At 49.6% G+C, this 27862-nt stretch overlaps 1 protein-coding gene across 6 annotated transcripts in view; it reads right to left on the bottom strand.

Annotated features, from left to right (window-relative positions):
- ST3GAL3 (ST3 beta-galactoside alpha-2,3-sialyltransferase 3) overlaps positions 1–27862 on the bottom strand; it is a 494104-nt gene that overhangs the window by 426059 nt on the left and 40183 nt on the right. Inside the window, exon 1 of one of the 6 annotated variants that reach the window (XM_088455665.1) lies at positions 10331–10647. The exons of 1 other annotated variant lie outside the window; for it this stretch is intronic. The gene's annotated coding sequence lies outside the window, so the exon portion shown is untranslated. 4 more of the 6 variants (XM_088455668.1, XM_088455669.1, XM_088455670.1 and 1 more) reach the window with 4 other exon arrangements.

Here is a 27862-nt window from a genome sequence, read left to right on the forward strand (position 1 = left end):
GTATATGGGGGTGATGTATGGATGGGATAGGTATATGGGGGTGCTGTATGGATGGGACAGGTGTTTTAAACATTGCAGGTGCAAATGACAGGTGTATTTAAAAAAAAAAAAAAAAAATGCCCTATAATGACACAAAGATATACTCACACCCATTTTAATGTACCCCTAATTTAACTACAGCATTTATCTTCGCCAACAAATATTGCTATAATTTTTTTACTGTTAGAGAAAAAAAAGCACATAACAGCCATTGGACACAATTTAATAACCCCAAACCCTTGGATTATGGCCACTAACACACTCCCAAACCATTACCCTATCTTCGATTACCTTTTTGGGGGCTACAGGCTGATTTTCCCATTTTCACCTGTGCTTATCACCTGTCATCCATGCAAGAATTATGGTGTGAATTGGTTATCTCCAGTTTTACAATATGATAGCATGATAAACGGGAGAGCGCATACATGCGATAAGCAGCAAATTCGGGCGCTAGGTGCAAAATGTTTTCTCCAGAGAAAACTTATCGTTATCGCAGCTAATAGGATACCCCCTATGTCCGAGTTCTGCAAATATATACATTCATGATTCATAAGCTGGTTTCATGAAGCGGTTGAGGAACCAGCCATGTAAATCAATGTAGCAGTCTACAGTGTAACAGGACAGAGTAATGCACAATTCAGAGCTTCACAAGCAGGTAGCAATATCTCCAAGCCCAATCAGCAAAGGACAAAAAAAGGAGACTTCTTTTATAAGAAAAATAAAAAAATCTATTGAGTTTTGCCAACTACAAAATATATAGATGAGTACTCTTGTACTATATAAGCAATGTTCTATGTTTTCACATTTCAAGTAATGCTTTTGTATATGCTATGAGGAAAATAAAACACCTCTAGGCATGTCACATAACCTCATTTACTGTAGGACAATCTCTAGCTATATACTGTACTCACATAAACACAGAATGGAGTGTACACATGAAGAGAAGATCTCTCACTAGAGACAGGGGCTGGCTGTCAACTTTTAGCCTGGAGGGCAAATGCATGCAGGCGGCCCTGGCAGAGGAGTAGCGTGTAGCCAGGGTGTCTGAAGAATATGCGTGCTACGGCGCCCCCCCCCCCCTCAAGTGTTCCAGGGAGGAGGTGGGTCCATATGGGATTAATGTAAGGTAAAAATAAAGATTAGGATAGCCCCCTGTCGTAGTGCCCATATGCAGTGCCCCCGTGTGCCACAGGAGAGAACACCCTTATGCAGGCCTCCAGTAGTGCCCCCAGTAGTAGTCCCCCCCCTTGTAGTGCCCCCAGTAGTAGTAGTCCCCCCCCTTTGTAGTGCACCCAGTAGTAGTAGTCCCCCCCCTTTGCAGTGCCCCCATTAGTAGTAGTCCCCCCCCTTGTAGTGCCCCCAGTAGTAGTAGTCCCCCCCTGTAGTGCCCCCCGTAGTAGTCCCCCCTTGTAGTGTCCCCATTAGTAGTAGTCCCCCTCTTGTAGTGCCCCCAGTAGTAGTAGTCCCCCCCCTGTAGTGCCCCCCCGTAGTAGTCCCCCCCTTGTAGTGTCCCCAGCAGTAGTAGTCCCCCCTTGTAGTGTCCCCAGTAGTAGTAGTCCCCCCCCCCTTGTAGTGTCCCCAGTAGTAGTAGTCCCCAGTAGTAGTAGTCCCCCACCCCCTTTGTAGTGCCCCCAGTAGTAGTAGTAGTCCCCTTATAGTGCCCACAGTAGTAGAAGTCCCCAGTAGTAGTAGTCCCCTCCCCCTTGTAGTGCCCCCAGTAGTAGTAGTCCCCCCCCTTGTAGTGTAGTAGTAGTAGTCCTCCACCCCTTGTAGTGCCCCCAGTAGTAGTAGTAGCAGTAGTCCCCTCATAGTGCCCCCAGTAGTAGTCCCCTCCCCCTTGTAGTGCCCCCAGTAGTAGTAGTCCCCCCCTTGTAGTGTCCCCAGTAGTAGTAGTCCCCCACCCCCCTTGTAGTGCCCCCAGTAGTAGTAGTCCCCTTATAGTGCCCCCAGTAGTAGTAGTCCCCTCCCCCTTGTAGTGCCCCCAGTAGTAGTAGTCCCCCCCTTGTAGTGCCCCCAGTAGTAGTAGTCCCCCCCTTGTAGTGCCCCCAGTAGTAGTCCCCCCCTTGTAATGCCCCCAGTAGTAGTAGTCCCCCACCCCCCTTGTAGTACCCCCAGTAGTAGTAGTAGCCCTCTTATAGTGCCCCCAGTAGTAGTAGTCCCCTCCCCCTTGTAGTGCCCCCAGTAGTAGGGGGCACTACAAGGGGGGGACTACTACTAAAAAAACAAAATAAAAAAAAACACTTACCTGAATCCCCACTCCCGCCATCTGCTCCTCCGTCTGTCCTCCCGGGCCGGGCCGCTCTGCATTATGGGAGAGATGTCATACGACATCATGACGTCTCTCCCATTGCCCACTGCGCGAGCCAGAAGATGGAGCGGCTCCTGCAGTGGGCGCAGCAGCAGCTAATGAGAGTCTGACAGACTCTCATTGGCTGCTGATCTAAACAAACACACAGCTGCCGGAGCCGGCGGCTGTATGTTTGTCAGTGTATCGCTGACCGAACTCCGTCCGGTCAGCGCTACACACGCGGTGCAGTCTGTGTCACAGTGACACAGACTGCACCGGCCCGCAGCCCGCATGACGCTGCGGCCCGGGGGGCACATGGCACCCTGCCCCCCGGCCCAGCCCGCCACTGACTAGAAATGTGGAGAATATCCTCTATTCCTGTCTGTGATGTCCTGACTATTTATGACGTACCACAGGAAAACCCGCACTGTTTTCCAGGGGTAGGCAACCTCAGGCACTCCAGCTGCAGTGGAACTACACATCCTAGTATGCCCTGCAATAGTTTTACCATGCCCTAACAGCACTACTGTGGCATGGCATGCTGGGATACGTAGTTCCACAGCAGCTGGAGGGCCAGACATTCCCTATTCCTAATCTATACAGTGTATGACAGGAGGACCAGCACTCTGCACAGTGTAGGACAGGAGGACACATACTACATACATTGTATCACTATACACAATGTATGACAGGAGGCCCTGCATTATATATAATCTATCACAGGAAGACCCACACTATATACAATGTATCACAGAAGGACACATGCTATATACAATGTATCACTATATATCATGTATCACCATATACAATGTATGACAGGAGGACCCTCACTATATACAAACTACAGTAGCACTATGGGCCTAATTGGGAGTAAAACAAAATAGAGCAAGTGACTGTGCACCTTGGTGGTGGGGCAGATTTAAAATGTGTAGAGAAATTTACAATAGATGTGAGGACCAAACTTAAATCTAAATTGCGGTGTGAAAATAAAGTTGTCAAGTATTTGTGGGATACATGCAAAAGTAGACAGTATTTACCCAGCTGGCAAAAAATGTTGTTGTTTTTAGGCTCTATATACAATGTGTCATTATATAAAATCTAGCACTATATACAATGTATGACAGGAGGAGCCACATTTAACTTTACGTAATCTAGCGCTATATACAATGTGTCACTATATACAATGTGTGACAGGAGGACCTGCACTACATACAACATGTCATTATATACAATGTGTCTCTATATACAATGTGTGGTGTCACTATATACAATGCATGACAGGAGGACCTGCACTACATACAACGTGTCATTATATACAATGTGTTACTATATACCATGTGTGGTGTCACTATATACAATGTATGACAGGAGGACCTGCACTACATACAACGTGTCATTATATACAATGTGTCATTATATACAATGTGTGGTGTCACTATATACAATGTATGACAGGAGGACCTGCACTACATACAACGTGTCATTATATACAATGTGTCACTATATACAATGTGTCTCTATATACAATGTGTGGTGTCACTATATACAATGTATGACAGGAGGACCTGCACTATATACAATGTGTCACTATATACAATGTGTCACTATATACAATGTGTGGTGTCACTATATACAATGTATGACAGGAGGACCTGCACTATATACAATGTGTCACTATATACAATGTGTCACTATATACAATGTGTGGTGTCACTATATACAATGTATGACAGGAGGACCTGCACTACATAAAACGTGTCATTATATACAATGTAACACTATATACAATGTGTGGTGTCAGGGCCGCCATCAGGGGGGGGCTGCCGGGCCTCCTGTCCTGGGCCCGGAGAGAGAGGGGGCCCGGGTGGCAGCGGTGACTCGGCGAGGGAGGTAGAGCATCGGTGGTGGTGCTGCGGCACTACTATGGAGCCGCCTGCGATCCAACAACAGCTCGCGGAACAGCTGCCAATCAGGAACAGCCACCCCTGATTGGCTGCTGTTCCGCGAGCTGTGATTGGCTCGCGGCCAGCTCAATAGTAGTACTGAGCTGACCGCGAGATAAATCTTAGGTCACGAAACAGCAGCCAATCAGGAGCGGCTGCTCCTGATTGGCTGCTGTTCCGTGAGATGTGATTGGCTCAGGACCGGCTCCATAGTTGAAATGCCGCAACGAAGATGCTTTTTTTCTACGCCTGCGGCCCGGTGCACTACTCGAAGCTGCAAACCCTGGCCCCTTTCTCAGGTACTTCTGTTGACCCTGTCTTGTGCCCCCACTCGAGGCCAGATAGCCTTCCCTGCACTGCCCCCCAGTCCAGCCAGCCTGCCCTCCCCCCCATTTTAGCCAGCCATACTGCCTTCCCTGCCCCTCCCCAAATCCAGCCAGCCTTCCTTCCCTGCCCACCCCCCAGTGCAGCCAGCCTTCCTTCCTTGCCCACCCCCCCAGTGCAGCCAGCCTTCCTTCCTTGCCCACCCCCCCAGTGCAGCCAGCCTTCCTTCCTTGCCCACCCACAGTGCAGCCATTCTACCTTCCCTGCCTACCCCCCTAGTGCAGCCAGCCTTCCTTCTCTACCCACCCCCCAGTGCAGCCAGCCTTCCTTCCTTGCCCACCCCCCCAGAGCAGCCAGCCTTCCTTCCTTGCCCACCCACCCCCAGTGCAGCCAGCCTTCCTTCCTTGCCCACCCACCCCCAGTGCAGCCAGCCTTCCTTCCTTGCCCACCCACCCCCAGTGCAGCCATTCTACCTTCCCTGCCTACCCCCTAGTGCAGCCAGCCTTCCTTCTCTACCCACCCCCCAGTCCAGCCAGCATTCCTTCCCTGCCCACCCCCCAGTCCAGCAAGCCATCCTTCCCTGCCTATCACCCCAGTCCAGCCAGCCTTCCTTCCCTGCCTGCCTATCCCCCCAGTCCAGCCAGCCATCCTTCCCTGACTATCCCCCCAGTCCAGCCAGCCTTCCCTGCCTATCCCCCCAGTCCAGCCAGCCTTCCTTCCCTGCCTATCCCCCCAGTCCAGCCAGCCTTCCTTCCCTGCCTATCCCCCCAGTCCAGCCAGCCATCCTTCCCTGCCTATCCCCCCAGTCCAGCCAGCCATCCTTCCCTGCCTATCCCCCCAGTCCAGCCAGCCATCCTTCCCTGCCTATCCCCCCAGTCCAGCCAGCCATCCTTCCCTGCCTATCCCCCCAGTCCAGCCAGCCATCCTTCCCTGCCTATCCCCCCAGTCCAGCCAGCCATCCTTCCCTGCCTATCCCCCCAGTCCAGCCAGCCATCCTTCCCTGCCTACCCCCCAGTCCAGCCAGCCATCCTTCCCTGCCTATCCCCCCAGTCCAGCCATCCTTCCCTGCCTACCCCCCCAGTCCAGCAAACCATCCTTCCCTGCCCCCTCACCAGTGCAGCCAGCCTTCCTTCCCTGCCCAACCCCCCCACCAGTGCAGCCAGAAATCCTTCCCTGCCCCCCCCACAGTCTAGCAAGCCATCCTTCCCTGCCTACCCCACCAATTCAGTCAGCCTTCCATGCACTCCCTTCTCCCCCCCTTCTGGTCCAGCCAGCCTGTCTTCCCTGTCCTAGTCCTGCCAGTCTTTCTTGCGGCACCCCTATGTCTAGCCAGCCTGCCTGCCTTCTCTGCCCCTCCCCTAGTCCAGCTGGCCTTCCCTGCCCTTTGCCCCCTCAGACCAAGCCAGCCTTCCCTGCCCTTTGCCACTCCAATACACTCTTCTCAGCCAAGTGCCCCCGCTTTTTTAGCCTTCCCTGCCCTGTGCCCCCCATTAATATCCAGCCTTCTCTACCCTGTGCCCCCCATCCACCATGTCTAGCCATCCCTGATTTACATACCAATTGATGCACCACCCACGAAATAGCTCCACCCACATTATCCACAACTCCACCCAAGTCTGCCCTATACCCCGGTGGGCACTGCCTATTTTCTCAGTACCGGGCCCCAAAATTTCTGATGGCAGCCCTGTGTGGTGTCACTATATACAATGTATGACAGGAGGACCTGCACTACATACGTGTCATTATATACAATGTAACACTATATACCATGTGTGGAGTCACTATATACAACGTATGAAAGGAGGAGCCACATTATCCTGTATGCAATCTAGCTCGATATACAATGTGTCACTATATACAATGTGTCACTATATACAATGTTTGACAGGAGGACCTGCACTACATACAACGTGTCATTATATACAATGTGTTACTATATACCATGTGTGGTGTCACTATATACAATGTATGACAGGAGGACCTACACTACATACATGTCATTATATACAATGTAGCACTATATGCCATATGTGACAGAGGGACAGGCACTAGACACCATGGGGTTAATTCAGTTAGGGGTGAGTTTGCTTCATGAAACGTACACACTTTGCACTAATGTGCGCACCCCAGACAGGTGTAATCCAATTATAAAAGCCAATTTGTGCAACTCGCTGCGAAGATACAAGAATTGAACTAGGAGAGGAGCATGAAAAAGTGGGGAAACCATTCTGGACCCCAAAAAAGTGACAACTGAGATATCAGGACCATATAGAAGGCTGTTAGTGGCCATAAGGAAACTACTGGAGGCTCTTAAATGGTGGCAAATGGCTGATTTTTGCACTTTCTAATGATGGTTGAAAAATGATAGGAAGCAAGTGTTTTTCATCAAATTATAGACTTTCCAGCACTTTGGAGTACAGGAAAATGTCTGTACAGTGAGTTTGCAGTGATTTTAGAAACATTTTTGAAAAGTTAGAATAAACACTTTTAGCTCCCATCTGCATGTTCAAAAATTCCTCTCCCATCAATACAACACCTCATTTACACCTCCACATACCTATCCCAAATCACTCACACCTCTACATACCCTTGCAACATCATTTTACACCTCCATATATCTACTGCGCATCTTTACACCTTCACATACCTGCTCCACATCATTTACACCTCCACATACCTGTCCCACATCATTACACCTTCACATACCTGTCCCACATCATTACACCTCCACATACCTGTCCCACATCATTACACCTCCACATACCTGCTCCACATCATTTACACCTCCACCTACCTATCCTACATCATTTACACCCCCGCATACCTGTCCCACATCATTACACCTCCACATACCTGTCCCACATCATTACACCTCCACATACCTGTCCCACATCATTACACCTCCGCATACCTGTCCCACATCATTTACACCCCCGCATACCTGTCCCACATCATTTACACCTCCGCATACCTGTCCCACATCATTTACACCTCCGCATACCTGTCCCACATCATTTACACCTCCCCATACCTGTCCCACATCATTTACACCTCCCCATACCTGTCCCACATCATTTACACCTCCCCATACCTGTCCCACATCATTTACACCTCCACAAACCTGTCCCACATCATTTACACCTCCGCATACCTGTCCCACATCATTTTCACCTCCACATACCTGTCCCACATCATTACACCTCCACATACCTGTCCCACATCATTACAGCTCCGTATACCTGTCCCACATCATTTTTCACCTCCGTATACCTGTCCCACATCATTTTTCACCTCCGCATACCTGTCCCACATCATTTTCACCTCCACATACCTGTCCCCCATCATTACACCTCCACATACCTGTCCCCCATCATTACACCTCCACACACCTGCTCCCCCATCATTTACACCTCCCCATACCTGTCCCACATCATTTACACCTCCACATACCTGTCCCACATCATTTACACCTCCCCATACCTGTCCCACATCATTTACACCTTCACATACCTGTCCCACATCATTTACACCTCCGCATACCTGTCCCACATCATTTACACCTCCACATATCTGTCCCACATCATTACACCTCCACATACCTGTCCCACATCATTTTCACCTCTACATATCTGTCCCACATCATTTACACCTCTGCATACCTGTCCCACATCATTTACACCTCCACATACCTGTCCCACATCATTTTCACCTCCACATATCTGTCCCACATCATTACACCTCCACATACCTGTCCCACATCATTACACCTCCACATACATGTCCCACAGCATTTACACCTCCACATACCTGTCCCACATCATTACACCTCCACATACCTGTCCCACATCATTACACCTCCGTATACCTGTCCCACATCATTACAGCTCCGTATACCTGTCCCACATCATTTTCACCTCCACACACCTGCCAGTAGTTCTGCACCGTGAACCAACTTTTAACATTAGAATACAGATTTTTCCCTACCTTTTCACCTGCTCAGAGGCGTGCGCACAAAAAATAGTGAATTTCTTTTGAAAAAGCAATACGAGTTTGCAATTGAATTGCAACTGAATTTCACAGTGCAAGTTCGTTGACAGAACAGCTCGCAGGAGCCGACTCGCACCTATTTGAACTATCCGCCATATATCACTATGATATATTTACAATGTATCACACTATAATACATCAGAATATACAATATATACAATGCATAACTATGTATGATGTATCAGTACATAATATACTGAGAGGAGGACCCACACACTATACACTAAGTTTGACAGGGACACACACAAACTAGACACCATGTAAGACTGAACACACACTATACACCATGCATGACAGGGGGGACACGCACTATGCATGACAGGGGGGACTCGCACTATGCACCATACATGACAGGGAGGACACGCACTATGCACCATACATGATAAGGGGGCATGCACTATGCACCATACGTGATAAGGGGGCATGCACTATGCACCATACATGACAAGGGGGACATGCATGACAGGCGGGGCACGCACTATGCACCATACATGACAGGGGGGACACGAATTATGAACCATACATGACAGGGGGGTCACGCATTATGCGCCATACATGACGGGGGGCACATGCACTATGCACAATGCATGACGGGGGGGACACGCACTATGCACCATGTATGACAGGGGGGACACGCACTATGCGCCATGTATGACAGTGGGATACACACTATACATCATGTATGACCGGGGGGACCTGCACTATGCACCATGTATGACAGGGGGGTAACTAACAATACATCATATATGACAGGGGTACGCACTATGCATGTCAGGGGGGACACGCACTATGCACCATGTATGACAGGGGGGACACGCACTATGCGCCATGTATGACAGTGGGATACACACTATACATCATGTATGACCGGGGGGACCTGCACTATGCACCATGTATGACAGGGGGGTAACTAACAATACATCATATATGACAGGGGTACGCACTATGCATGTCAGGGGGGACACGCACTATGCACCATGTAGGTCAGGGGGAACACGCACTATGCACCATGTAGGTCAGGGGGAACACGCACTATGCACCATGTAGGTCAGGGGGAACACGCACTATGCACCATGTAGGTCAGGGGGAACACGCACTATGCACCATGTAGGTCAGGGGGGACACGCACTATGCACCATGTAGGTCAGGGGGGACACGCACTATGCACCATGTAGGTCAGGGGGGACACGCACTATGCACCATGTAGGTCAGGGGGGACACGCACTATGCACCATGTAGGTCAGGGGGAACACGCACTATGCACCATGTATGACAGGGGGATACACTAACAATACACCATATATGACCGGGGGGACCTGCACTATGCACCATGTAGGTCAGGGGGAACACGCACTATGCACCATGTATGACAGGGGGATACACTAACAATACACCATATATGACAGGGGTACAGACACTATACACTCTGTATGACAGAGGTACATACACGAGGGGGTCACACACTGTACATCATGTATGACACAGGACACACACTATATTCCCTCACAATACTATATACAATATATGACAGGAGACCACTCAATATATACCATGTATCACTATATACAATGTATGACAGGGGACAGGACTTGCGCACTCTGGGAGATGATGATGATGATGGTACAGAGCCCTCCCGGGAAGCCGGGAAGGGGTTCTGCAGCAGCTGAGGCCTCGCCCCCCTCGGTTATACCTTTCGGCCTGGCGAGGTCAGTTGCTCAGTGCCGTCGGTTGACGGAGGGTCCCGGAGAGGCCTCCTCGCTCCTGGCTGAGCCGAGCCGTGAAGCGGCCGTGACGGGGCGCCATGCTGTGGGTTTGCGGTGGGATGGGGAGCCCCCCGGGGGCCGCTGCCTGTCACCGGCCGGAGGACGCGACTACGGAGAGCAGCAGCAGTGGCGTCCGGCCCAGCCAATACCACCGCGCCTGCACGACCACCACCCCGGCCGCCAGGCAGCAGCCAATGGCAGAAGCATGGCACAGGACAGAGGGGAGGAGAGACCACCAATGGCGGCAGCACAGGCCTGGCCACCAATCACTCACTCTGCCTGAGTAACCCCTGACAAGAACATAACCCAAAATCATAATTTTCCCCCTATTCACCTCCCCCCTATGACTATATATATGGTTACCCTGTGTAACCCCTGACAGCTCTGAATCATCATCTCACCCCTTGTCCTTCTATATGGAACTCCCTGTGTAACCCCCTGACAGGAGAATAACCCTAAATCATGATCCTAATCCCCCTCTCTGTCCTGTGCAGAGGAGAATAACCCCAAATCATCTCCCTCCCTCCCTCCCCCATGTCTTTCTATAGGGAGCTCCCTGTGTAACCCCTTACAGGATAATAGCTTCAGTTCTTAGTTTCCACAATATGTCCTGCTATAGGGGTATCTCATCCTGATTAACCCCAAAGTAACAGGATAATCCCAAATGACCCCTCCCATGTAACACCTAACTGACAGGCTAATAATGCCAAATCATTTTCCCATATATCCTTCTATAGGGAGCTTCCTGTCTATTCCCTAACTGACAGGAGAATGACCTTAGTAACCCAGAACTGACAGGATAATAACTCCAAATCATCACCTCCCCCCTATGTCTATATATAGGGGGTTCCGTGTGTAACCCCTAACTGACCGTTCCAAATCATCACCTCCCCACTATGTCTATATATAGGGGGTTCCCTGTGTAACCCTTAACTGAACATTCCAAATCATCACCTCGCCACTATGTCTATATATAGGGGTTTCCATGTGTAACCCCTAACTGACGGGTCCAAATCATCTCACCCCTTGTCCTTCTATATGGAACTCCCTGTGTAACCCCTGACAGGAGAATAACCCTAAATCATTATCTCCCTCTGTGTCCTTCTGCAGGGGAGGATAACCCAAAATCATCTCCCCTCTCCGTGTTCTTCTATATGGGACTCCCTGTGCAATCCCTAACTGTCAGGATAATAATCTTAAATCATATCCCTCCCCCATGTCCTTTCTTTAGGGAGCTCCATGTGTAACCCTTATCTGACCGGATACTAGCTTCACTTCTTAATTTCCACAGTGTATGTCCTGCTATAGGGGTCTTCCTTCGTGAGTAACCCCAAATTGACGGGATAATGCCAAATCATCTCCCCCCCCCCCCCATGGTCATCTCTAGGGGGCTCCCTGTGTAACACCTGATAGGATAATGACATTAGTAACCCCAAACTGACAGGTCAATAGCTCCAAATCATTATCTTCCCCTATGTCCTTCTATAGGGAGCTCCCTGTGTAACCCCAAACTGACAGGATAATGACCTTAGTAACCCCCGAACTGACAGGATAATAACTTCAAATTATTATCTCCATTATATTCTTTTACAGGGGTCTCCCTGTTTAACCCCTAATATACATATCGGAAATCTCCCACCTACATGGTTCTATAGGGGGCTCCCTGTGTACTGTAGCCCCTAATTGGAGAATAATCCCAAATCATCATCTCCTCCTATGTCCTTCTAAAATGGACTCCCTATGTAACCCCAAATTGACAGGGAAATAATCCTAAATAATCATCTCTGGAAAGCACCAAGGCTTTAGGCCGATGTCTAGATGTAAACGTTCAGTCCTTATGGGGAGTCTGTGTGTATCTGGGGACACCCCATACATGTTTACTCCATGGAGCTCCTTTACGTATCTTGTCCTGCAACATGAAATTCTATTTATTGAAAGTATTGGCGCAGTAAGACGCTTATTATTGTGCCTATCTCGCATTCAGTAAGCAATATACTAACCTGCCCAGCATCCCTCATCGCCTCATCAGGAAATGTTCTTTATTATTGTTTATATAGTGCTGCACTGTGCAGGAAAGGCGCAATCGTTCACAACAGCACCTCAACCAGCAGAGCTTGCATTCTAAATTCCCTAGTGCACACACAATACGGGTCTGATTTCACAGAAGCCAGCACACCGTATGTGTTTGTTTTAAAACCCAGAGCACCCTGAAACACCAAATTGAACTTATGAACCTGAAGCTGTGAGGCAGGCAGCAGCAATGCTAACCACTAAGCCATTATGGTGCTCATAGAAGACGATGCTCCCACCTTGACACACTCACAAGCGTGCTTGACATATAAATGGGCACACACACAAAACTAATATCTACAAGACACATTGCACGCAAAGTTGATGTTTAATCCCTAAAATCTGCGGTTCACAGAGTGTACGCTCAAAGGCTCTGGTGCGATTACGACAGGGGCATATCTATAATGGGTGCAGGGCACACGGGCCGCCCCCTGGGTCCATGGGGGGCCCACACTGCACCCAATGTCCTATACTTACCTCTCCGTAGTGCTGCTTTGCTGCGCTGGACCGGCGCTGAAGAGCAGCAAAAGTCACTGGGAAAATGGCGGCAGACATTTTCCCAGTGACCTGCGCATGTGCAGTACTACTGTCCCCAGGAAAACGGCGAGGGTGCCATTTTCCCGAAGACCCACGCATGCGCAGTAGATTCTGGCAATAAGCGTGTGTAGATTCTGGCACTAAGTGTTTGCGTACACAGATTCTCAGCCACTCACGTTGCAGGCCATACTCGGAGGTCAAATCTGCAGCTGCCATAGGGCTGGTGCAAGGTTCGATAGTGCGACCAATGGTGGCGTCTAAAGAGGCACCAGGCGGTAATACAACATCTACAGATGCTCAAAATTGGAGCCTCAGTCCTTTCACACAAAGTTCCATTTGCATAAATCCGCAGACAGGCGACCGCCAGAAGAAGAAGCAGCATATGCTTCCACCTCTGAACCGGGATCGGTATGATATCCCGCCGGACGTCAGCCCGGCAGATGTAATCTCGACGTCAGAAGCTCGACAGGACTAGATCCCGACACGGTAAGTATCTAATCTATCCCTAACCTATTCCCCCCTAACCCTCCTTTAGGGGTGCCTAACCCTAACCTCCCCCAAGGGGTGCCTAAACCTAACCCCCCTCCCCGCACCCTAACCCTCCCGGGGGGGTGCCTAAATCTAACCTCCCCTTCCCCTAGCCTAACCCTCCCGGGGGGTGCCTAACCCTAAGTCTCCCCTAGGAGCCCCTAACCGTCGGGATTCCACGCCTATCATTAGTACCTTGCCGGGATATGGCAGTCGGGAAGCCGGAGGTTGGCATGACGGCACAGTCATTTACCTATTAAGTACAAGCACAGAGGGGCAGTTTGCAGCTGAAATTCAGTGGAATCCATACTTACAGCCATTATTTTAAGGAAAATCACATGAACAAATAATCACGTTTCAGTGACATAACTAATCCTTCGTCTGATTTTGGTACAATGTGGATGGGCATTCAGAGCAGTGGTACTATGACAGCGGTCATTTATTCTAATTAACTTTATTTTATTTTTTTCAATAAAGATGACAATTACTGTACAGATGGAGATTATGATTTATTTTTCTTTAATTTGTTCTTTTTAGTCTATATTTGTCAAAGCACCAGCCGCAAAGTGCATTGTTCCCAAATAAAGTTTTATAAATTAGTTGTACATATAATTCCGTTTTCTCTAGCGTTACTTATCTATCAGAAGCTAGTAGCAATGACATTTTTACTACTGTTGGCACTTTTTTAATTCTAGTCATATGCTGCACCATAATTCATGCACAAGACCAGCAACATTTTACAATCATACACAAGGACACCGTGAACTTGTCATTTTACATCAATGTATGGAAGTCTACCTTGCGTTATTGTATTTATTGTCCAGTCTGTCAGCTCTGAAGCCGTTAAGTGCTGTAGGGAAACTACTTGTTGGCTGTTATTATTACTATCCATTAGACAAAGCACCAGCCTTTTCTGCAGTGCATGGATTATATATGAGCGCACGGTGAAACATAGAGAGATTGACCATTTGTTTATTATTATGTAATTAAGTGAAGAACATTTAATTTATTATTTCATTGTAACAAAATACAGCTAGGGGGTGTCTCTAGCTTAGCTAGGGGGTGTCTCTTGGTGTCTAGAAGACTCATGAAGATTTATACCCCCCTAAAGTGGCAATAGATTCCCTAGTGGGATTGTCTCCGCAACCCAGTGTCCATATGTACAGTACCCATTGTAGCATTCCCCCATCAACCTGTGTCCATAGGCGTCAGCTCTTGTAGTATCCCCATCCCCCTGTGAACTTGTGTCTCCAGTGGCATTACCTCCCACCCACCCACCAGTGCCCATATGCCCCCCATTGAAATATTGCAGCCACCCTCTCCCAGTGGCAGTACATCTTTCATTGGCATTTTCCCACACACAATGGCTATATATCCTCCCACCCAGGGGCGTATCTATAATGGGTGCAGGGTGCGCGGGGCACACAGGCCCCTGAGTCCAGGGGGGCCCCGCACCGCACACCCTGCACCCATATCATTTAAAACTCACCTGTCCCGCATTGGGTGTCAGTGCTGCACAGAACACCGGAAAATGGCTGCCGCTGCCATTTTTCCGGCGTTCTGCGCATCCACAGTAGACTCTGGGCACACTCTAGTGTCCAGAGTCTACTGCTTCTGTGGTGGCCGGCCAGCCGCATCAGTCGGCTGCCGACCGCCAGGGAGAGAGGAGGGGGCCCTGCACGGAGAATGCAGAGAAGGCCCCCTCCTCCCTTAAGACGCCCCTGCTCCCACCATTGGTATAACCCCCCTCCACAGTAGTATTACTCCTCTCCAGTGTCAATAACCCCACCACCCATGCCCTCATGCAGAGCGCAGGTCAGAGGGGACTGATCATTGGCATGTGACATTAGCGGTGACAATGTTACATGACTGCTAGGATAAGGAGAAGCAGGGGGACATTCATTCTGCAGATGGGGGAGGACGTTATTTCTCTTAACATTGTGATTTATAAAACGTCTACCAGTAAGGGCTAATCTAAAATGGCTGCACACCCTGCTCCACAGAACAAGGTAGGATCGGGCTGAGGCCATTATGCAGCTATTTGTTAACAAAATATGAAGCCAGTGCCACAGAAATGGCCAGAAAAGATGGCACATGCGCAAAAGATAGCAAAGACTCCGGCATCATGCCATATACAGTATACCTCTATAGTATATGGCTGAACGAGAAGGTCAATTGTACATCCAGTCACTCTGGTTTCCTCCCGCAGTTCAAAAGCATAATGAATGGGCTTGTGACAAAATGGAGCGTAACGTGTGGTAAGCCATATTGGGCCTGATTCAGAGATGTAAGCTATTGCTGCTGCAGATGCAATTTTTGCAACTGTGGATGTGTGGAAAGTATGCTAATACGACAGCAACCGGGACATGTACTGAGACCATCGCAGCTGTGCACATCTGCGTCCACATACGCAGCATCGGACGTATTAGCGTACATATTTGAATAAGACCCTTAGAGCATAACCTCTTCGTATTAAGACACATTAAACACAATACAATCTTCTTAAATAAAAGACTCAGCAGCTGTCCTGACACGCAGAGGGCTCTCATGTTGTGTAGGAGATCACAAGGGATAATTCATGCACGCCCATGTAACGGCGTTTAAGCGGTCAAACACACTTGTGTTTTTCTGACCATCCCCGTTACCACCCCCAAACGCTGACTACCTGTCACTCACTTTGCGATGGATTCTTCGCAATACGGCTTATACGTGTGCACAATGGCAAACAATCGCTCGACCTGTGGGCCTGATTCAGCAAGGATCGCAAGTGCTAAGCCGAAGGCAGTCGGCTGATTTTCGCGATCTGCACATGTGTATGCATCGCAGTGCGCATGTGGGAACTAGCCACTGCTATCGGGAATGAGATCGCAGTGTGTACGTAGACCCATGGCAGAGTGCCTGACAGGAAGAGCCGTTTGTGGGTGGTGACGGGGGGGGGGGGGGTTTGGCGAACGCAAGGCGTGCCAGTGCGCTGGGACGGTGTTGCAGGCCGTGCATAACTTATTCACTGCGATACCATACGCAGCCTGAGGCCTCATAGCATACGCTGAAGTAAGCAATTCCTGAGGGAGGTCTTACCTGCGTATGGGTCCGATGTTACTCGATGTTACCGATTGTTTCGCTATGTTGCCAAAGTATGTGTATGTGAGTAAAGGGAAGTGGACGTCTGTATGTCAGGCTGCGATCGCAATGCGATAGCAAACATTTACATATCCCCACTGATATTAGCAACTGCGTTGCGTGTGTATAAGCTGAATAGCGATCCGTGCTGAATTAGGCCCTGTGTCCATAATCGTCATTGCGTCCATCCCTGAATCAGTCCCTGTGTGTAGGGATGTCCATCAACGGGTCAACCATCGATGGCTGAAAGCTATTGATGGGAAATCACTGACGGACATCATTGCAGTGGCTGTAACAAAGGGGAAGGTGTTAGTGAGTGGGTGGCAGGCCAATTAGAGAAGGTGGGCAAGGCGTGTTGATGGCCATCCCTAATTGTGTGAGAATATTCTTCACAGGGCCAGATTAACAATGGGGCGGATGGGACTACAGCTCCAGGTCTCCACATAAAAATAGGCCCCACACCGCACATCATGCACCCATGTTCTTACATACGTCTGCGGAGTCCCGTGTCGCCAGCAGCAGTGCAGCACACATAACCATAACAATAGAGTGATGGACATTTTCCAAGTGATTTGTGCATGTACAGTACAAAAATTGCTTGGAAAATAGCCGCCCTGCCATTTTCCTGGAGACCTGAGCAGTAGACCCTGGCACATCACCAGAGTGCACCCGTGCCACCAGCTAGAGAGGAGGGGGCCCGGACAGAGACTGCACAGATAAAAAAATATATATTCTGCGCTATGGATGTTATTTTGAAAGCAGCTCCTAATAAAATAATTTCAATATGTAACAAATAAAGAGCGCTTGTGAATAAACATGTATGAATGTAACATGCGTTACATTCATACATGTTTATTCACAAGAGACTGCACAGAGGCATTCACCTCTCCTATTACTGCCCTGGGCCTAATTGTAAGTTGGAGGCACCCACGGCTGCTTTTATGTTCGGCTACGGCAGCCTACTTACTTCCTTATGCTAATGCCAGAATCTGTCCGTGTATACTGGAAATTCATACGTCTGTATGTGGAAGCCTATTGCGCCCTCAAGGGCCTGATTCAGCTCAGCGCTCGCAAGCTGTTCGATGGTCCCTCACTGCGCATGCCGGAGCCGGCTCCGGCGTGCGCACGCGCGAGACACGGCCAGCGACGGGCGCTACGTCACTACGGGTCTCGTGCCAAAACGGGGCGGTTGTCAATTTTGATTGACAGCTCGCCCTGTTTTGGAGGCGGGCAGGGGGGTGGCTACACAAACGGAACGCCTGCCGTTTGTGGGAGGCACCACTGACATCACTGGTATTTAGAGCCGAAGCTCACTGGGGCTTGCAGGAACAAGACCCTACCACAAGGGTCGCGACGCAAGCCCCAATGGTCGCGACCATTGTGACCATCACCTGGCCTCTCGCAAAAGCTGTGGGTGGTCACCCACAGCTATGCGAGTGGCCAGGAGGCCAAAAAAAAAAAGCCCTGATTCAGAGCGAGCGTCCGGCTCTGAATCAGAGCTCTGTTCTTACATCCGCAGCCGTCATCATTGGTATCAGGGCTTACACTGGCCGGTGACTGGGAGGTGGCTACTATCACATGCAAAAATGGTCCATTCAGTGGACGTGTTATGGGAGTGTTGTGGGGGTGTCAGTGCAAGCAGCTGCCTTCCCAGACGCACAGCTGGATACATAGGTGGCCAGACGGGTAAATGGCACTTGCCATAGGCCTGCTGCAATTTTCGAAGGTGCGACCGATGTCGGCTTATAAAGACGTACACGGATGCTGATAGTATGCGTCTCAGCCCTTGCACATTCGGCCGCACCGATGTACACCAGAGAAGGAGTTTGCAGGCCCTTTGCATTCACTGGCAGACGGGCGACATTACATCCATCAGTGAAAACTCAGAATACAAACAAGTAGATTATGTCAAGGATCACAGAAGTATAGAAAGACAAACACAGCGTGGATCCAAGGTTACAACATAATCAAAACATCACGCTACATGGAAGAGAAAAGCAAAACCATATTATATACATAAAGACAAAGATTTTTTCACAAATCAAATAAAATAAAAACTTAAAACAACAACAACAAAAAAGAGAATGACAGACCACCAGTTTCGATATGTATTACCAGTTATTTATAAAGCGCACACATATTCCGCGGCGCTTTACAGAAAATATTTGGCCATTCACATAAGTCTCTGCCCCAGTGGAGCTTACAATCTATACAACAGGCTTGCCTACCCTCCTGATTTGGCCGGGGAGTCTCCCAAATATCGGTGCCGCTCCCGGCCCCCCGGAAAGGCAAGCAAGCCTCCCGGCATCCACCAACCCTCCTGACCTCCCCCCAGAATAAACTAGAAATCCCCGCAGTGGGGGGGACGGTGACGCGATTCACGCTGAATCGAGTCATCGTGGCCCAGCCCCTGCTTCATAACAGCATTTGTCACAAGCCTCCGGCCGATCTCTCCAGATACTCCAATCCATGACTTATACCAGTTTTCTCAGCACTTGTGGTTAACTCTGGTATCTGCCACCAGCACGAGACCAATTTAACGCTAAAGCATAAGGCAAGCTTCTGCCCTCACCTGTACTCACAACTTATCAATATTTAAACATAGGTAACATGCGAAACATGAGGCGTTTGGGTCATTAAAACAGAACTAGAATGAATGTTTTAATTCAAGAATACCTTCAAAGTTTAGTTACAAAAAGTTACAAGATTATAATAATATTAAATAAAAGGTTGCACACAAGTTACTTACAATTTCAGAAATAAAATAAAGGGAAAAAAACCACCATTGTCTTATGTGATTTGGGGGACATGGCAGCTCCTGATGAGGAACTCCGATTCAATCTGTACCTTTAACGATAGCCCCTCAGAAATGAACAATGACCCAGAAGTCAGCTACAGTTTATGCCTGTTTCTAGAGGGAACCCCCGACCCCCGTCCCTTAGGTGATTTTAACCCTTGTCAACTCAGAGAGGGTTCTCCAGCTGGTTGAATCTTTGGGGTCTCTCTCTCATTTGGACAGTGTTTATTTTAATTACCTTTCAGTCCTTTCTGAAGTTTAGCTCCAAGGCTTATGTCAATAAACATACCCCTAGACTTAGGTGAAAAAAATACACACCCTTAGCAGACAATGGGGTCTTTTTACTAAGCAGTGTTAGGAGACAGAGTGAAAAGTGATAAGGTGCCAGCCAATCAGCTCCCAACTGTCATCTCATGTATTTGAAAAATGACAGTTGGGAGCTGATTGGCTGGCAGCATATCACTTTCTTATCACTTTTCACTCTGTCTCCTAACACTGCTTAGTAAATAGACCCCAATGTATCTCTGGTATAAGCAATACTGGTTTGATCTCTGTTCAGGAACAATACACAAAGGTCTTAATGACTTCTTCTGGCAGAGCCTGGTCAAATGACTGGTACTTTCCAGGGTCATGTTGACACAATTATTACTGAAGCATGAACGCAGGACTTCCTAACCTCTCATCACTCTACGTTCAAAGGCTTGCCACCCTTCACCCATGAGTATCATTACACCAAGTCAACAAAAGGACAAGTTACATGTCTATACCAATTTAAATAAACACAAAGAAACAACAAATGACATGTTTATACGGGATCGGTATGAAATACCACCGGCCCCCTGACCGGCGGTTCGACTCCCAGCGGCGCCTGGCCGACAAAAGCAGAGTTCCCGGCAGCGGAAGCCCGACAGTGCTGGAAATCCTGATAGTCGTTAAGGTAAGTATAAACTAACCTAACCCCCTAACCTTAACCTTCCTTAGGGGTGCCTAACCCTAACCTCTCCCCAAGTGCCTAACCCTAATCCCCCCTCTAAGTGCCTAACCTTAACCCCCACCTTCCCCGCTGCATAAACCTAAGTCCCCCGGGGGGGTGCCTAACTCTAGGTCCCCCCAGGGGGTGCATAACCCTAACCCTCCCTCCCCCTAGCCTAACCCTAACCCTCCTGGGGGGTGCCTAACCCTAAGTCCCCCGCGGGTGCCCTAAACCTAACCCTCCCCCCTGCGGCTGTCCACTCGTGTCACCCGGCATCCCTTCGATTGGGATGCCGGGCGCCGGTGTCCCAGCGTCGGGAAAATTACAGGCGGCTACAAATAGATGCCTGTCATTTAACCCCCGCCGGGATAATGCAGTCAGGAAGCCAGCTGTCGGGCAGCCAGTTTCCCGATTGCATCCCGTTAATACCTTCCTACAGAGAGACACATGTACATTGACATTATGCTGTATCAGGGCCCACTTCTTTAAGAAAAAAATGACTTTTCCTATACACAAACAACAGTACATATACATTTACAAGGGAAAGTTATGGATTCTGCTGACGCAATCATGTGCAGTTATGCCCATGCGGACACAAAATCCGCTTTTTAGCTACACCTCCCCTTTTTTTAAAATCAGCAGGGGAACAGTTGGCACCTCATGCCACAGTCTCCCATGCTGTACAATGGTAGCTGTCATTACCCTGCCTGGATGGGCTGAGCTAACAGTTCCTCCATCCTGGGCAGGAGGTAGGCATTAACTACTGTGGGCTTACTCAGACTCCTGTTGCCCACCCAGAACCTGGTGCCTTTATCCCTCTGTCCTGTCTCCACTGGACTGGTACTTACCATTTCCACATATAGCACCTGAAAGCAAACATCATCCATGTCTCGTTTCTTGGGACCTAGATCAGGAAAGACAGCACACCCAGACACCATATTTTTACAAATGTGGTTATTGTCTTCTTGCGTTGCTGGCTCAGGGTATGCGGTTTCCAGGAGTACAGGCGGAGACTCTGACAGACCCTTCTTAGCAGTGTCAGCCAAGGCACTACCATCTATCATTACCTGCATGTCCTTGTCTACAGGGCTGCCATCAAAAATTGTGGGGCCCAGGACTGAGAAAATAGGCAGGGCCCCCCCCCTCCTGGCCCCCCCTCAACCGAAACCACCCCCCACCCTTTGACGTCACGCCGTGCCGGCTAACTACAAAAACTTTATTGCGGCGTATGTAAGAGGCAGAGCGGGAGGGCGGCCCTGGGCGGCTAAGTGAGAAGTGACTTGACTCACTCTATTGTGCTGCAGAAGGGAGGGTAGTGAGGGGCTAGCTGGTAACTTTTAGATTGGGAGGCAAAGACAAGCAAGTGGCCCTGGATTTGCTATGTGCCCCTGCGTGCCCAGGGAAAAAGGCCTAACACCCTGGTGGTCTAGGGTGGTAATGAGGTAGGGTTGTCCCACTGGGACCTTACCTGCTCTGCTGACCTTGGGGGGCACAGAGGGGTACCCTCAGCTGGCCAAGCGCTGGATCCTCACTTGCCTCTGGACGGTAGCTTGACTTCGCCGTCTACCTGACTCCCCGCAGACTTAACTTGACCAGCAAAGAAGCCGCTATAAAATATATGCCATCATAAAATATATTGTCTTGTCCTTTCATATATCTGTACACATGTGCTTCCCCTTCCCTCATCTCACCCACACTGTGCTCCCCATCCCTCATCTCACCCACACTGTGCCCCCTCATCTCACCCACACTGTGCTCCCTTTCCCTTATGTCACCCACACTGTGCCCCCTTCCCTCATCTCACCCACACTGTGCCCCCTCATCTCACCCACACTGTGCTCCCTTTCCCTTATGTCACCCACACTGTGCCCCCTTCCTTCCTCTCACCCACACTGTGCCCCCTCCTCTCACCCACACTGTGCCCCCTCATTTCACCCACACTGTGACCCCCTTCCCTCATCTCACCCATACTGTGGCCCCTCTTTCTCACCAACACTGTGCCCCCTCCCTCCAACACTTACCTATAATAATGCTGGCCAGTCCTGCTCCCTGGCAGTTGGCTCCTCTGCATGCAGAGCCTGCTGGGCTGTCTTCATGCCTGCTGGCAGCCGGGGTCCCTGGAGAAGCTGAACACGGCACAAACTGGGATGGGGGCGGAGCTTCAGGATGACTCATCGGCTCTCTTAGCCAGTGATCAGAGGAGTCTGAAGCAGACAGCTCAGCTTACTTCAGACTCCTCAGATCACTGGCTTACATATACGAGGAGTCGTCATAGACAGCCGGGCCCCGCCCCCACCCCAGTGCTGCTCACAGTGCTCATCATCAGCCTCCTCTCTTGATTCAGCTTTTCTGCAAATGCCGGGTCCTGCACGTGTGTGCACCATCCGGCTGCAGACTGTTAGCGGCACCTTGTCCTCTGGCCGAGCCAGGCAGCCTCTGGGGGTAGAGGTGGGCGGCCGCAGCGTGTTGTCAGAGCGGGCACTGGCACCACCTGTAACACTTTTTTTCAAAGGGATGTCTCACACATCATATGTGTGCCAGCTGCGGAGTAAGTAGGCGGAGCAGGAGGGCAGTCGGCACACACTTTTACAGTGTAGTAGAAGGGGGTAGGAGCGGGCCCCCCAAGTGTCTGGGCCCGGGACTCTAGTCCCGGCAGTCCCCCCCTGATGGCGGCCCTGCTTGTCTAGCAGTTCCAGGGGGCTGGACAAGTCTCCTCCCTCAGGAACCATCTCAGCACAAGGCAGTACTTGCCAGCCTGCTGTTTCTGATACTCCAGAAATCCTACATGTCCCATCAGAAACATATGGGGAACATAACTTGTTCACTATAGATTTTGACATCATGTCTTGGGGACCAGACTCCTCTGTCCCTATTGTCGGAGTCAAATAATTTAATGAAGTCGTGTACAATTATTATCTAGCAATACTATCGTCTTTGTATGAACACATGCGACTAGCACGCTACGGCGTGCTAGCATGTATTTGCACATCACATGCGAACGCATTTTTATACACTTGCACACATATACATTCACTTATAAAATGGTTCCTACATGCTGTCTTTATAACCAGGGTTGATAGAGTTATTTATAGTTAATAATAATAATGTAAGATATACTATATAGAGATCTAAGGTTCAGGATACAGAGAACATATCATGTTTGGTATCATTCTAATTCCCTATTTATTCCCAGACATCCATTCCTATTGGCAAAGAGATTGCACCTTGAGTATGCAAGTTAAGGATGATAGGGAATTAATGATCAGAATGCTATTGTTTGTGTAATGTAAATAGACCAGTTTGAAGTGAACTAGGTTTTTCAGAGGGAAGTCATGTCTGCAGAGGTTGGTGATCTGACCCCCTCCTTTTATGGGCACCCTTTGAACTGGCCAATGTCCTGTTTCACACCAGACTGACCTGAAGCCTGAACCAATGGAAACATGCCAAATCGCCTCCTTTGTTCTCTATGTAACATGAATTGTATATATATTTCTGAGTTCTGGGACCAGCAGACAGTCTCCTTTGTGTGACCACAGACTTCAGGATTGAATGGCTGTTTGCTGGATCCAGAGCGCATGCGTATGTATCGGCTGTACTGTTTGCATTAATTGTTAATCTGCTATCTTTTATTATTAAATCGCTTTGTGCTTTGGAACCACACTATTGGGATTGGAAAGCAATAATTGAATAGCAACTAGACGAACTTAACACTATGTTTTGACTGGCAATCTCCATACTATCAAGAGTGGAGTTATTATATCAGGCCCCTCATTGCCCATGGTAAAAAGTCTAATGAGCTCCGCTCTGGTGGATAGGGATGCTACCTGCAGGGTGTCAGCAGCCACAAATTTTGGTATACCTGTGGTTGCTAACAAATCCCTGTTCATGGTGCTAGGAATGCCTGCCTCAACGGGGAAAGAAGGTTCTGTATCATCCCATACAGTGGAACATACAGCAACCTCTGTTTCACACCCAATCCTATCCTGTCCCTGTGCTGTGCTGCAGACAGACCCCTGTTCCACCTGAATAGCTAAGCTTTTCACAGAGGGCTCAAGAGGTGGGGGGAGATTTGCTTTTGTGTGTGAGAGTTGATGGCAAGAGGGGGGGTCAGGGGGGCAGAGCCCTAACTAGACTTTTTGGTGCCCTGTGCCAGAAAGAGCATTGGGGCCCCCCTCATTTTTCAAAGGGACATAATGCACCCAAAAAAGGGCCAAGGCTTCATGGGGAAGGGCCAGGGAAGAGATAGGAGAGGCCAGGAGATGCTGGGGATGAAATAAGAGGAAGCTACAAGCAAGAACATTAATAAACTGAAATTTTACAGGCCCAAACAGCGCCCCCTGACCTGTGGTGCCCTGTGCGAGGGCACCGGCTGCACTACCCTAGCTAAGGCCCTGCAGGGGGGAATCTGCAAAGTCACACGGGTCTCCAACAAAAATCCTAGGAGGCTGTGTGACTTCAGTGGCCACCGACACCTCCCCCAGCATCACATCACCTGCGTCCAGGCTCCTACTCTGATACACCTTTACCAGCAAACACATTGCCACCTATACAACAGACATTTGTAGAATTATCTGCCAGCTCAGGGGAAAGTTCAGTACAGCATAGCGGTTTCAACAGGCCATTTCTCAACATATACCCATTACCATTCCCCTTAGTATCATTACCCATGCCTGGACGAGCATCCACGGGTACCTGAGGAGAAGTGGCGTTAGCACACATCAGGGTAAAAGGGCATTCATCTTGAGCATTCAATGAGTTCCCCAGATCTGTACCTGGCAAAACATTAGTAGGCACATGCCTCTTCTCCCTAATGCCTTGTCCTGCTTCCAAGTCCAGATACTCTCACACCAGGGGAAAAACAGTTTTACTTTCTAACCCAGTAGCATGTGTGACAGTATTCTCCCTAAACATATCACCATTAGGGGTTTCTTCATCATTCCACCCTATATCGGGTTATTTGCATAAGTCCACATAATTGTGGGGGTCACCTATCCGCTTCTCATCTCCACATATCCCTATTCCATTAGAATATGCACCATCCTCAGCAGAAATATCACTCCCAACAGTATCAGCATTAACCACCTTAACCTGACCTAGTGCATGTAAATCAACACAAGTATGTTCATCATTACATGGCATCATTGTCCCACTCTTACACATAGACATTGCTATTTTATCAGGCTCACTTGCCACCTGGGAAGGAATGAGGTTAGTGGGAAAAACTGACAACATTGCATTGGGTACATCAAATTAACAGATAGTTCTCAAACGACCTAGGTCAGTCCCAAATAACACATTGGTGGGTACATGGGGCAACACACCCATGTCCCAGAAATCGCTGCCCACCCCCCAGTCCAGGTTTACCCGGGCCATGACTACTTACAAGTGGATTTCCCCGACCTCGCATATGGCCATTGTCTTTCCGGGAATAAAGTTCTCCGGGTCCACTAATGTGGGATGCACTAAAGTCAAATCTGTCCCCGTGTCGCATAGCCCCACAGTTACCTGCTTTCCTATGACCATGGCTTGCAGATCTCGCTGACACCCTCCTGCGTACAAAACAGCGTGCATGGGTTTCGTTGGTGAGGCCCCTGCAGGAGAGGGTGTCATCTTCTACTTTACCGGATAACTGGCACTGAGGTGCCCAGGATCATCACATACACAACACCGGCGGCCTGGTGCTGAAACAGGAGCCGCAGTTCCAGTAGAAGGCAATGGAACAGCTCCTCCAGATCGCTGCTCCTTCCAGGTGGGTTTCTCCAGTCGCCATTTCTGCGCAGCCTGAGGTAGTAGGCTGCTCGCACTAACAGCCTGTACCAGCAGAGTACACTGCGCCTCACGATGCGATAACTCGGTATCAAATTCCACAGTGGCTGGCGCTGATGGGGTTACCTTTTCCTCGTGGGGCACCCTTGTAGGCTGGGTCATTGCTTCTTCAGCTGGCGAAAGAAGTTGTTGCAGGCGATTCCTTTCAGCATCCACCCGGCGACACTGATCTTGCCAGAATGGGGTATCTTCCAAAGCAAGGTGAAAACAATACTCCAGGTTGTCCAGCAATTCCACAGAACTCATCTTACGATCCAGATACAGAATATGGGCTGAAGGCATTGCATTCTTGATCCTGTGCCCACCTGAGCTGCCTAATCATCTCGCTGCGGGTATTGTTACTGCAGGAGAGACCTTGCAGCCAGTGGCGGGCTTGGCCGGGGAGCAGGGTGCCATCTGCCCCCCGGGCCACTACAATTTTGAAGATAGGGGCCGGCGGGTGGCTGCAGCTGCACACTGCCTCACATGCCCGGTGGCCAGGAGAGAATGTGCTTCCCGACAGAGGCAGATTGGACATGGGAAAGCGGGACAGTTCCCGCTGGGCCAGTCCCAATCTCCCCTCTGCTAGGCTGGTTTACAATGTGTCAGCCAGCCCGTTTGACACAGCCTGCCAGCTGCTGCGCTTCCAGGATTTGCGTTCCATTGGAACACAAATCGGAAGCATTCATCTGCTCTGGCTAGCGGCGTAGTAGAAGGCTTCACAAGCCCTTCCTGCGCCGCTTAGAGAGCCACTCCTCCACGCTGGCAATTGCCTCTTTACTGCCTCAAGTCACATGAGAGGCGGTTATAACGAGCGCCAGTGCTTGGATGGGCGCCACTATGGCAGCCCTGTAAGGCACTTCCTCCAGGTGTCTGTGCCGGCTCCCTGGCAGCAGATAACCGCAGATTGTCTACTCCCTGCAAGATTGCTGTGGTGACGGCTCTGTCGTCTGTCTGAGGAGCTCTGAATAGGAGAGGAAACAAGAAGACTGCTTAAGGTAAGTTACATATGCATGCTGTGGGACCACAGATGGAGGAGGGGTGTGTGTGTATATGTATATGTGTGTGTGTGTGTGTGTACAGTGTATGGGCCTAATTCAGAGCCGCTCGTAAGCGGCCGCTCGTTCGCTCTGAGCGATGTTCGCGCAACTGCGCATGCGTATGGGTCGTAATGTGCATGCGCAAACCAGTCATTGCGGTCGGAAATCGTGCACTCGCAAAACAGAGAGGGGCTGCTAATTTGATTGACAGAATGTACCGTTTGTGGGTGGTAACAGGGGAAGGTGCTTGAAAACGGGGGTGTGGAGATCCGAACGCGGGCGTGCCTAACGGTCAAAAGGGCGTTTAATGGGAGTGCATAATTAGTAAAGGAGCGTCATCGACCACGTCACTTGGTTGTCTTTTAGCCTGAACTGCTCGCAGTGATAGCGGGAAGAAAATCCTACCACAACCACTGCGAGCAGTTCAGACGCCTTTCGATGTTGATCTAATAAATACCGGAGATGACGTGTGATGCGAAGCGCAAAGGGGCGTCTTTACAAAATAGTGAGCGCATTTTTCGTTCGCTCGTTCAGACATAGAGGCATCAACAAACCGCAAAGAGCGAGCGCTCAATTTAAATAGCCGGCC

Source organism: Taudactylus pleione, unplaced genomic scaffold (genome assembly GCF_031769625.1).
Source record: "Taudactylus pleione unplaced genomic scaffold, aTauple2 ptg000662l, whole genome shotgun sequence".
NCBI lineage: Eukaryota > Metazoa > Chordata > Amphibia > Anura > Myobatrachidae > Taudactylus > Taudactylus pleione.